General features: G+C 41.7%; 1 protein-coding gene across 3 annotated transcripts in view; it reads left to right on the top strand.

Annotated features, from left to right (window-relative positions):
- Positions 1 to 13,023, top strand: part of FGF13 (fibroblast growth factor 13) — a 204,088-nt gene that overhangs the window by 20,428 nt on the left and 170,637 nt on the right. The gene's annotated exons all lie outside the window — the stretch shown is intronic.

The following is a 13,023-nucleotide window of genomic DNA, read 5'->3' as shown; positions in this document are numbered from 1 at the left end:
TAGGTTCCCATTGGGTGTTCCATGCTTGGAGAGATTTAGGGTATAAAGTGTATTGGTGTCTTGAATGAGTGAATTTTGTTTGTTGGTGGTAACTCCATTGTGCAGTGTTTGGTAGTCTGATGGGAAGGAATGGCACCGAGCAAGAAGCAGCCATGTTAATTGGCTGATTTGCTTTGCTTGATTTCTGTTATAGCGAGAATGTCTAAAGTGATGACTCAGTGAGCCATGCAAAGATGTAATCTGGAAACACCACAGAGGATAACAGTCCCTTCTAATATAGTTTGATCTGAATATTGCGTGTAGATTGCGTGTCATCATTGATTTTCTCTGTAGGAAGAGGTACTCGTGTCCAAAATATGGCAATTGAAAAGGAGGGTGGGGAAAAAAACAACAACAAAGCAAGCCATATAGCCTATGGCTGCTGGTGGGCTGATGGGTTAAACAAGTGGTGTGATTTGCTCTTCAGAAGGGCTGTGGCAATTATGGGACAGATGCAGCTGAGCAAGGATGGACCTTTTTATGGGGGAGGCAGTGCCTTAGAACAAAGTGCAGCATTACCATGTTGGTAGGAAACTGGTGTTATTTTGCTGGGTAGATCCTACCTCAAAAAGTACCTAAGGGATGGCAGTGCAGCTTTTGAACTTCAGAATACTTTCCTATTATGAGACTTCCACATATCTGACAGGTTTGAGAAGCTGTTGGGATGACACAGCCTGCAGCACGAGCTGCTGGGAAGAGACTCTGTAGGAGAAACTGTTTCCACACGTGTTGTGGGAAGCTTTCATGCAGCGGTGGGGTCACTTACAAGTGCGAAGAGAACGTTTGTGCGCTGCTGGTGCAGTCTCCAAAGACAGGAGTGATTCAGAAGCGAATGAGAACTGGTGAATCAGGCGTTTTGCATGCGACACTGGTGTGGGTGTTGTAAGAACGTGGAATTTGATGAATAGGAATTGTAAATTATTCAAAAGAACAACGTTTTAATGGGGCAAGTGGTATTCTTCACAAACGAGCTTCAAGGTGGAAAGGAGTTGCTCTAGATGAATATTTAGGCAGTCCAGGTTCTGCTTCACGTCAGCAGAGGCAGCAGGACCAGCATCTGCAGTAGCCAGTGTGGTAGGAGCACCATCTGTCCTTCTAAACACGCTTTCCAAAGGAGAAGGCCATAATGTGGTGGGATAGTTTATTAGCTCTACTGGCAGCAATATCTAAACAGCAACGCTCTTCCTCTTCTGTGCATTGCCAGCATTGTGCCTGTACTTGGCCTTCAACAGCGCCCAACCTTGGAAGAATGCTAAGAATCAGTGCCATTATATCCTTTGTATGGAAGTTAAGGGTGTCAGCTTTGAATGTTCCCTGTTTTGTTTCTTCTAAGCAAGGGAAATTTATGGGAGAGTTAGCATGAGCTTGGCAAGATCTGTAAAACACCCAAGACAAACCATGAAGCTGGAGTATTATTGACAGTAATGAAGTACAGTCACCACCACCTGGATCCTTTGTCTAAGATCTGTAATGACTGGTTTATTTTTCTTCTATTATTACCGTGCTGTACTTGAAAAATACCTTTTCAGAACTGTGGAAGTAGTTTTAATGGCTCTGTTATTATAGTCCTGTTTTTCTTTTCTGTCTGAATAAAGTATTTTCTTAAAATACCCAAAAAGAATATGTGCTTGCTAAGATAAGTGAATTAGGAATCGAAAAAGTCAGATTTATTTTGCTTCTGCGTGTGTTCGAAATTAGACTCAATTTCATGATACTTCTTGCAGTGTGACAAGAAGTAATTGCTGCTAGTGAATGTTTTCAATGTAAGAGTCACAATTGTTCTATGTTTTTGCCAGTCTGTTGCTATTTAAAAAAAAATAAAATAATGGGAACATCTAATGTTGGAGGCAAAAATGGAGGTGAAGGGTGATATTTTCTCCTGAGTGTTTTCTGACGTGCTTAATGAGGTGATACAGGATGCCTTTATTCTGGTGTTTTCTCTTTTCAGTACTATTTAGAAAATCTGTGTTTGTGTGTGATGTATAATATATGAAAGCCATAATGAGTGAAGATCACTGATCTCCAGTTCCTGCCCAAGGCATCATTCACCATGCTATCTAAGTATCTAACAAATCAATTTGCTTGGCGTTCACACTGTTTGACTTCTCTGCTACATCAAAAACTCACTGAAGTTAATATAGTGGCTCCTATTGATTTCGACGGCATTCGGATCTCGTTCTAACTTAGTGTTTTCTTACCTGTTCCTTTCCTCATCAAATTCCCTTGTCTGGAAGGGATCACATTGTATCTGATTCGTTGTCTGGAAGGGATTGGTATGGCTGGTGCTCAGTGGGAGATGAGCAGTGCTGCAATGTGTGCCTTGATTTGCTTCATTTCTTCATTCTCCCTCTCTCTCATAACCTGGGGAGACTGTGGCTGGTGAGGTGGTATCTAAGACTCACAGGTCATGCCTGTTGGCTTACAAATTGAGTTGAGGGCTTTGGGGTGTGATCCTACTGAGAACAGTCACGCGGTGGGTGGTGGGCACTTCTTTCTTTGTTGAAAGATGTGTGTCTGCTTGGGACTGTGCTCATTCAGATGAGTGAGGTAGGAGGGTCGCAGCTTTGTTCTGTGGGAGGTGGGTGAGGTCCCTTGGCGGGACCCTCAGGGTTGGATGCTGTGTTCATGGAGGAAACTGTTATTGTCCTGATGTATACTGGCTGTCATGGCATCATAGAATGGCTTAGTTTGGAGGATACCTTAAAGGTCACTTGGTTCCAACTCCTGCCATGGGCAGGGTTGCCAGCCACTAGATCAGACTGGCCAGGATCCCATCCAACCTGGCACTGGACATCTCCAGAGTCAGAGCATCCTTGGCTTCTCTGGGCTGTCTTATAATCAGATGGAGATGAGAGGGATTCATTGAGTTTTCTACCCTGCAGAGCGATGGATGGTAAGGACAAGAAGAACTTGATCTGTGTGCTGGCTGCCTCTTAGAAACCAAAAAACTTAAATAAGAGTGCATGCTGCTTGTGGTGTTGGTTCTCCTGGTTGGTCTTTCACGGGCAGATGTATACCTAGCAGTTGCAGTGTCTGGGGAGATGATAAGCTGCTCGCTGGATTTCAAGCCTGAAAATGTTGGATCAAATGAACTGACAAACTGTTGCTTGTGAGGTCCGGTAGCTGGGAAGTTGATAGATGCATCTGTGTATTTTTGCTGCTGATTGCCTTACCTGTGAGTCTATGTTGACTACCATAAATCAAAATCTTTTGTTTGTTTGGAAAAACATGCTTGCATCTCACACCACGCTAGGCCTTCTTAAAATGCATTGTTAATGATTCATTTTAATACTAACAGGAACCAGCATTTGAATTGTTTTGTTGCTCGTCTGAGTTCTTGAGACTTCAAGGCATGTCCTGTTGTGTTGAACAGAATACATTGACAGAGGTTGGGATCTTCTCACACCATCACAACTGCTTTTGGGCAGGGAGCAGAATGTGTTTATTTTGCATGGTTCACCTTGATTATTGTGCTTGTATGAGTTCTGTTCTCTGTTACCTCAGGAATATGTATGCAAGGAGACCTTTAAGAAATGGTAGTGAGACTGCTTGGGGTTTAGATGGTCCTCAGAAGGCATTGTATGAAGGACAATTACCCCCAGGTTAAGTATAATCTTTTTGCAGATAATGCTAATCTAGTTAGGAAGTACAGATGAGAAATTCATATTCTCAAATAAAGCATGTCCCAGTAAAAGTGAATAAATAACACAGCTTCTTCGGCGCCTTCAAGGTCATGTTTGTGTAACAGCCCTTGCTCGTATTCACATTGACTGTAGTTTTCCACTGAACTGTGAAAAATCATGCAGGGAAAATTGGTAAAAAGAACTGTAAGAATGTCCTTTGCCATCTTTGCTGCATTTGAAGGTGTAAAAATTGTGTAGCAGAAGTATTTGGGGGGAGAATTTCTGTTGATATGGGTAGCCTTTTGGTGTAGAAGTTATAGCATTCCTAGAGTTGTATGACATTGACTCAGGGTAGGGTAACAGCTCATTGCTATTGCCTTCAGCTTTGTGGAAGAAAGGCTTTTTGGATGAGCAGAGCAGCTTTTTGTTGGAGATGGTGTTTTACAGTGCAGCACATGCTAAGAGTAAGTCTGAGATTTGCTTTATTCCACAGCAGTGGGTAGCATAACTGAATCCAGCCAATTAGTGATGATTTCTTGAAAGGCTTTTCATTTATAAAAGCCTAGATGACTTTATTTTCAATGAGATATTGTCAAGTGAATGATTTTACTCGTGGCAAGTACGTATGTATTGGAAGCTAAATTCTGTTGCTCTTACTTCTTTTTGTGAGAATAGTTTCAGGGTAACTGATGAGACAGCTCAGAGCGAAGACCTAATCAACACATGATTGTAATCCGCAAACGGAGTTGAATGCCGACAGTCGCATCTCCTCCAAGGGAATAGTGAGGGTGTGCTGCCAGATGTCACAGCAAAAGGGAAATACAAAAACATGTGTTGACAAACCACAAAACTGGGATGTTAGCTGAGAACTGAAATATAAATAACTTTGCATGTGGTTTTTTTGTTTTTTCTTTTTGGTGTTTGTGTAGGGGTGGGGGGAAGCTTACATTCCCTCTTCGGGCAGGCTGTTGACCATGGTGGCAAACGCTGGGTATTTGCCAGCTGCCAGGAAAGTGCCTTATGGCTGTGCATGCATCCCTTATTCTCTTTGCTCTTGCATGCTACCAGTGACCACAGCTTTTAGAGTCCTTAGCTGAGATCAAATCTGTACTAAACCAGGTATTAAATGAATGCAGCATTATAAGAGATAGTCCTTGCCTTAAAGGTAAGTACAAACAGATGAGAGGAAGAGTAGGGGAAGAAGACAGAAGGACAAGTGAGCTGTAGCTGATCACAGCACTTAGTGGGCTGCAGCAGATCTGTCAGTGGCTGCTAAATATTATATGTGAAGATACACAGCTGCCAAGGGAGATGATTAGCTGCTAATTGCTGGGCACTGGAAGAGCATGGGTTCATGCACCCTCAGTCCTCTATTGCTGCCCTGGCAGTTGCTGCTGCTGTGGGATGGAGCAGGGTGAACCATTGCTCTGCCACAGGTTGAAAGGTTGGATGTTCCATGTCCTCTGGCTCTCCCTCCAGTGTCTTCTCCACTGGACTGCACTGTCTCAGATGTGCTTGTTGGGATTTTGTTGTTAGTCTTTTGCTGTGTGTTGTTTGGAGATGGGGTTTGAATGACGCTTTGGTATCAATATCCTTTTAAAATAGGCTGGTTAAGTGTTTGTAAAGCATGTGAAAACCTCTCATCTTGGAGGGGGGGGGGGGAAAAGCAACTCAGGAGAAAATATTTCGACATAATTTTTTTGTTAACTATGATTAGTGTATTGCTTCGTTTTGTTCCACTGAGATATCATTAAACTCAGCAGGCTTCCAAAAGCTACTTATATAACCAGCAATCACGTATATGTTTTTAATCTCCTTTCATTTTCATAAACCTTTAACAGGAGCAAAACATCTCTGTGGGGAGATCTTTTTTTTTTCAAAGACAACTTGTCATCCCACCTCCACAGCAAATCAGCGGTGTTCAGAGTACCAGCATCTACTTGTCTCTTGGAAAAGTCTGTTGAAACTCAAAATTGAACAGAGTGCCCAGAGACGGGATTACTTCTGTGTCTGCATTATATGGCACATGCCTTGGGGGCATCAAGGACAGGTTTGCTTTCTTTATTTTGTCAGAGACGTAAGCAGGGTAATGCTGAGGCAGGAAAAACTTAAATAAAAAAGAATGCTGCCATCATGACTTCTTTACAGAAAGTGGCAATGAAGTGTAGCCATGACGTAGGTGTGCCTTATGTTTTGCTAAGTGCAGACGCAATAAAAGGCAATAAACCAGCAACCAACTTTGAATCGTGGTTAAAAACATTCCCGGTACACCTTAGGCACCACGCAGACGCACATTTAATATTAACCAACCCGTCCTGTTTTCTCAGCTTCATTATTAAGCACACTTCATAAGCAGATTAATCGTCCAGCTGCCCAGGTAAAAAGCCATATCAAACCGAAAGCGTTACATTTGTCTGTGGCTTTGAATATTTCATGAGAACTCAAGTCAATCCCATGCATGGAACGCACTGCCCGAGGACTTGTATCCAAATGATATTTTTCACCGAGTTTCATACTTCTGTGGCAGAGAATGCTATGAATACCTCATGATTAAGTCACTTTGTATCTTGCCGTACAAGACGGCGAGAGTATAAATTATTCAAGTTTAGTGGGTGTTAAGAGACTTCTGCATCGGTTGTGCTCTGAATATAGAAACTGGGAGGCTTATTCAGCAAAGAAGGATTTGAAACGGCTATTGGCAATTTTGAGAAATCTTGCTTTTTAAAAAGAAAGAGGTTGTGACGAGTCAAAAATATAACTGAGCGAGCACATGGCTTTTAACAAAGAAACTGCTTGCTTGCTGAAGCTCTTTGTTGCTAGCGTCGGAGTCTTAATGCTGAAGCAGGATTTGGGGTTTCCCTTCAAGTTCTTTGAATGCATTTGGATCAGAAATATTTATAGTTGTAGAGTTCCCAATTAATTAGATTCTGTCGCTTCTCGGTGATGTCCTTATCTTCCTATGTCAAAGAGCTGTGCTGGGGGTGAAGGGCTGACTGTGATGTAGATAAGGCCACTATGACGTTGAGCAGAAGGTGACAACAGATAGACTCCAATCAAGTGGATTTAACTTTAGCACTGGAATGCCTACAAGGTCCTTTATTAACTCCAGATCCACTGGGGTAATTTGAAAACAAAACAATATGTGATGGAAGCTTCAGCACAGAAGGGCCCATCTCAGACGCAGCGCTTGCTTGTAATTATTTAGTGAAGACCACTGTGCTCTCTCTGTAAGGAAATTACTATGAATGTGCTTCTGTCAAGGTGGTTTGTAGAAGATTCACTTTTATTTACTGTCCACATTTGTTACCTGTATAATGATTTACCATTTTTTCTTAAGATACCTAATGTATTTTTTCTCCTTCCAAGGTATTATTGGGCTGCTGTGCAGTTGAATCCTGCATGGTACTCCCATTGATTAGCTCTCATCATCTTTGCTTTTAAGTCTTTGTTGAAGGTGGCTTCCTTCCTTCACACACCCTTATTTCTGTTCATTTAGAAAATAGTATCAAAATACATGAATTTCAATTGCTTCAGGACTCCTCATCATAGTTAGATTAGAGTGAGAATTCTAAATGCAAATTGAGGGTATTTATTGTTCAGCACACAAAATGGCTTTGTCCTCTTTGGTACACAAGTGCTTTGTTTGGTGCTTCAATAGAAGGATATTGGATCGGACTGTTTGTTGTAAGACCTAGACTTCAAAGAAGGATATTACCAGAAGGATATTACATTGTGCTGTTTGCAGTTGCTGTATTCCTGTGATACAAACAAACTTTTTTCAGTTTATGTTTTATGGTTACCAGTATTAGGAGAGTTTCTGTATCAAACAGTGTTTTTCTTGAGCTTGTGCCTCTCTTTGTATTCTTTTCTTCTGCGTTATTTTAGTACTTCAGTTGCAAACCTGCTGCTGAGTCCACAAAGGAATTAAGATTTTATTTTTTAGTGCAAGGTTGGCTTCTTTTCTAGGCTGGTCTCCATGGTCACCTTTGTGATTGTACCATGGAGGACATTTCTGTCTTGTCAAAGCTATGTGTCTTACCTGTTTGGTTTGCATTTACTCTTTACAGCCTTCTGCAGTTCGTTTTCATATGTAGTTGATCTCTTTTCCGTCTGCTGAATACACATGTTACATGTAGCCAAAATAATGCAGCTATGTAAAGAGATCCTGAGTGTGATGAAAATGGATCCTCTTAATTAATCTTACGTTGCAACACGTGTGCTTAAAAATAAAAAGGTCATACCATTTTAGTTACTTGTGTTCCTTCTGACACTGCTAGCCGCAACCATGCCTTTTCCTTCATCTATACAGCCTCGTCACCCCCTTTCTTGCCATTTATAGCAGCCATTTACCTCCTGTCCTCTTGATTTGTGCTCTGAGATGAGAAACATCAGCGTGCCCCTTCTGTGCCCGCCCTTGTTCCCAGGAAGTTCCCAGCAAGTGTTCATGGAATTTCATAATGCTTTTGTCAAAGGTTTTTTTCTCTCTTATGTTCCATGAGCGAATTCCTTGTACACTTCTGCCTTGCTGCTGGGGATGCCATTGTATGAATGCTAGGGTGCCTTCCTTTTTCTTGGGAAGATCGAAGGCCTTTTTGCAGCTTTCCTTGGGTGCTGAGGGCTAAAGTTGAGTATGAATAAAACAGTTGCTTCAGCCAGTGGCCCATGGAGAAGTGGCTTCACTTATCAGTAAGAATCATCAGATTGTTAAAGTTGAAGATGATAGAAGACAAGGTGGTGCAACCTTCGCCTACCACCGATTATTGCCCACTAAACCATGTTCTGCAGTGCCACATCTCCACAGTTCTTGAACACCTCCAGGGATGGTGACTCCACCTCCCTTACTTCCCTCTTAGAGGAAATTGTTCCTAATATCCAACCCAAGCCTCATCCGGCACAACTTGAGGCCGCTCCCTCTCATCCTATCCCTATCACTGTTACCCATTGGTAGCTTCAGTGTGCAAGTGTGACAGCAAATATCTACACACATTGTTTGCGTTTCAGGGCTCATCTTCTAAGAGTTTGGCACCTACTTACCAATAGGAATTAAATTACCTGTCCCCTTCATAAAGAATTTATCAGGCAGCCACACTCGGGAGACTGAGATCCATTGCTTGCTCAAGTGCTCTCTGAACTACTTCTTTTTGCTGAGTGTTTTGGGATACTCATTTTCATGAAAAAGCACTGTTTACAAGTGAAGGTAAATCATTTGTTGACATGGTAATTTTGCAGCATAACGTGCACTGCAGCCTCAAAGAGCTGCCAGCTATCACACATTTCGAAACAGAAAGTATGGACTGCTCTGGGAAATGCACTCAAAATCGCTTGTTTGTCATTGAAAAGGATATTTAAATTTATTTTTATTAGGAAGTCAAAGGACTGCAGTAAGGCTGCAGAAAGATGTAAAGAGAAAGCTGGGTCTTGCTCTTCTATCGGCTTAGACTGGGAAAGCAGAAAAAGGAGCCAAGAGAGCTTTTTCCCTAGTGATGGTATGGTGGTATTTAGCATGGATTTTTGTTTGTGTTTTTCTTGTCTTGCTTCTTTCCTTTCATCTTCCACGTTAGTTCTGTGTGTTGGCCAAATGTGGTTCTCATTTTAAAAGCCTTACTGTCTCTTTTAGTGTAAGATACCTGGGATCTGATCCCATGTGGAGCAGGATGCTGTGTTTGTCAGCTTGTGCTTCCCTTAAAACTAACTGATCTACCTCTGTGGAACAGGAGGTATTGGACTAAGTTTGAATGGAAACACTTGGATAGAAGTTTTCTATATTTGAGTGTGTTTAGCACATCTTTCTCTTTGATATAGGTGTTATTATCATTGCTATTATTTTTCCTTAGGATATTCAAACCAGCATGATTTCTATTGCTGCGTCTCTTGAGCATGTCTCAGTTTTCATTTAAGGTTGAGCAGCTATTTAAGAGTATCACCCGGAGACCTGCTCCAAAGCTGTCTTTTTGTCAGTCTAACAGAGAGTGAGATATCATTGTGCCATATAACTTCTCAACTTGCATGTGGAGTTATTGACACTGTGAAGGGCTTCTTGTGGTGTGTAATGTTCAATGAACTGGTACGATTCAGTGCCTCGCTTCACTGTGTGCTCCATTCTGCTGTGCTCAATGCTACAGTGGTTGTATCTTTGTCCTGAATGTGGAGAAGTTTTCCTGTTGTAAAGCTATTGATCCAAGCAGTTTTTCCCCCATACCCCAAATGCTGAGCTGGTTGTTGGCAAGGAGCTGGGGCTGTTCAGCACAGTCTCGAGTGCTCTGCAGCCAGAGCTCACTGCTAATGAAATGACCTTTTGATAAGAGCTTGGCAAATACATTCGATAACTTAGTTAATAAAAAGATCCAAATTCCCATGTATTGATATTAGAGCGCAGTTAATTTTGATGACACCGTATCCGTAAACATGTTAATTATAGAACGCTTGATAGCAGATGATATTTTTTTTAGGCTTAATTTAATTACCCAATAATAAACACACACACACACACATTTTATTTTCACTCATCTGAGTGCAGGTCTCCATAGATAGAAATGGTTTCAGAGAGATGTTATGGGGGATCTAGCATCCACAACCACGTGTTCATAAACCCAGTGAAGTGATGCGTAAGATTTATGTTCACATAAAAACTGAACATAGTTGCCTTCTCCATCAGGTGGGTTTTCTTCAGCCATGTCAAGAAAACAAAGTGTTTGTAGGGATAAAAAAAATACATATATTTGAAGTTATTCATTGAGTTTTCATGATGAATTCTTGCCTTGTGCATTGCTTATGGCAGGAGGCTTTCAAACAACCCAATAAGTAGAAGTTGGTGTGAATTGGACATTTGCAATAAATTCTTACTGTGTAATTGAATTAGTCTGATTCTGTTACTGAGATGTTTCTTGTGTGTGTATGTATACATATCCTAGTGCTATCACACTTCTCTAATATTTATCTGTAGTGGAATTCTGCCCATGTTTTCCAATTTAAAAAGACAGAGCACCTATTTTTATCTACTTGAATTTCCTGCTTTGAAAGACTAAGTTTCATCCCTTTGAAAACCCACATATATATATATATATATATATATATATATATATATATATATATATATTTCCAGAACTGTGGTATCACTGGGTGTGATTTTAAGGGAACAAAAAGGTTGAATCAGTTTTTAGGAGAGATGAAATAATTTGTAAGGAATAGTAGGAAACAAACGACATGAAATCGAATGGTTTACTTGTCTGCTCTTTTTTTGTCCAAAAAAAAGAAAAAAAAAAAAAGAAAGAAGAATTTATATAATAATAATAGGACAGAATGATACCATGTTGTGCAAAACCATACCTCCTACTTTACTACCAGAAACTCAGGAGAGTTAATTGAATTTGATATTCAGACTCTAGTGCTGAAAACTTTTAAAAGCTCATGCAGTGCTCTCCTGATGTGATTAATTGGTTAGAGAAATAATAGCTTGGTGGTTCTTCTGTACCAGAGCTGCTGTGTATTTTCATCTTCTTTTTTTCTAATTTTAATTCTTTACATTCTTTAACCTCCGTAACTTATATTTTGCTGAATCCTAGGCTTAAAATTGAGAAGGAATGTTCACTTGGTGTTTTTTTAGCTATATTAATTTGTATTCTGTTAATGCACTGAAACAGGCCATACAGTCGCTATCAGTATTAATCTCTTAATATATTGCAGCTTAAATTCTTGGTAGCCTCCAGTAAATCCTGCTCTTCTTTTTCTTCTTGAGACTTTCCAGACAAATTGTGTCCCACAGAAGAGTGAAGACAAATGTTTCTGTTCAGCGTTTCTTAATCTGCTGCAGCATACGCAGAATCATAGAAACATTCAGGTTGGAAAAGACCTCTAAGGTCAACCAGTCCAACCCCAACCCACCCCGCTGTTCCCACAGCCATGTCCCTCAGTGCCCCATCCTCATGGTTCTGGAACTCCTTTCCATGATCCCCCCTCCCTGGGCACCCTGTGTCAGTGCCTCACCGTCTTCCTGAGAATCCAACCCAAACCTCCTTTGGTGTAAATGCTTCAGGTTTGGAAGTTGGACCACTGTAGGATGTAGTGCCTTTGGTGTGGGTATATGCTGCTTTTGGTCAGGAGTGTTTGGATTTTTGGGACTGCATGAGTTGGTTGCCGTTCTCACTGCAGACGTGGCTGAATGTCATGGATAAAAATCCTGGCGTTTCTGGGGACAAGTGCCATTGACTCTGACAGTCTAGGGTTACAGGCAAGGTCTTTTATTTGGTCTGGCCTAAAATGTCACAGCTGTCCCTTACAGTGTGTAGCTTCTCTGGCTTGATGGGAAGGGGAGAGCTGCTGGGAGCAGGGCTGGGACTGCAGCGGTACCCGTCAAGCCCCGTTGTGGCTGTCCCTCATCCCCCTGGAGCCAGGCACACAGTGAGGGGTTCCTGGATGGCTGGAGCAGAGGTGACACTGAATGTCACAGTTTTGGCATCCAGAGAGGTGTGAATGCCATCACGGCACCTGTGAGGCTGCTCAGAGCTGCCGTCAAGCTGCATCAGCCGTTGAACTTGTGAGCAGGGCTGCCCCAGGGAAGCCCCTGTTCTCAGGGTCCTTGCCAGCCCAAATTTGATATTTGGGCAATGCTATCCGCTAGCATGTTCTTGAATCACTGATTTCTGTCTCTTTAGTTGTGACTGTTTTTTCACCTCCTCACTATGGTGACTTCCATGCTCTCAGCCGTCTCATTTGTTTCTGCCCGTGAGGCCAACTTGTGTTTTCTCTGTCCCTCGTTATTCATTTTCTGCAGCTTTCCAAGACATGTGCTTGTGCCAGGGCCTCCCAGCCCACTGACATCTTTCTCTCTTGATTTTATCTGCAGAATCCACCAGTTCCCTTTCCCTCTGTTCTCATTGATGTTGGTCAGACAGCACTTCCATCTGGTGGTGCTGAGCTGGGATATTTTTTCTACTTTATCTTTTTGCCCCAGATTTTATCCCACTTCATTCTTTCAAGTGCCAAAGTGCAGCCTGTGTTAGAAAGTTTCATTGGAGCACAGAAATTAAATAATAAACAACCCCAAAGTCCTCTTATAAGCCAGCAGTCATGTTCTAATAGCCAAGCACTTACCCATGGCAAGAGGAAGTCCATATAACAATCACACACAGAATCACAGGGGTTGGAAGGAACCGAAGGGACCCCTAGATATCGAGTCCAACCCCCCTACCAAAGCAGATTCCCTACACCAGGTAGAAATCGCTTGATGAATTGGAAAGGACCTTGAAGATGAACTGCTTCCACCCCCCTCCTGCTGCTATAGTATTGCTACAGTGTGCATTAACTTCCACTTTAGTTCATTTGTGGTGCTGTTCACACAAAATTTGTCACTGTCATTTATTAA

The sequence above is a fragment of the Coturnix japonica genome, chromosome 4 (genome assembly GCF_054131305.1).
Source record: "Coturnix japonica strain WE chromosome 4, WE-NBRP24, whole genome shotgun sequence".
In the NCBI taxonomy this organism is placed as follows: Eukaryota; Metazoa; Chordata; class Aves; order Galliformes; family Phasianidae; genus Coturnix; species Coturnix japonica.
The sequence above is the reverse complement of the archived record's forward strand: the minus strand, read 5'-3'. Positions and strand labels throughout refer to the sequence as shown.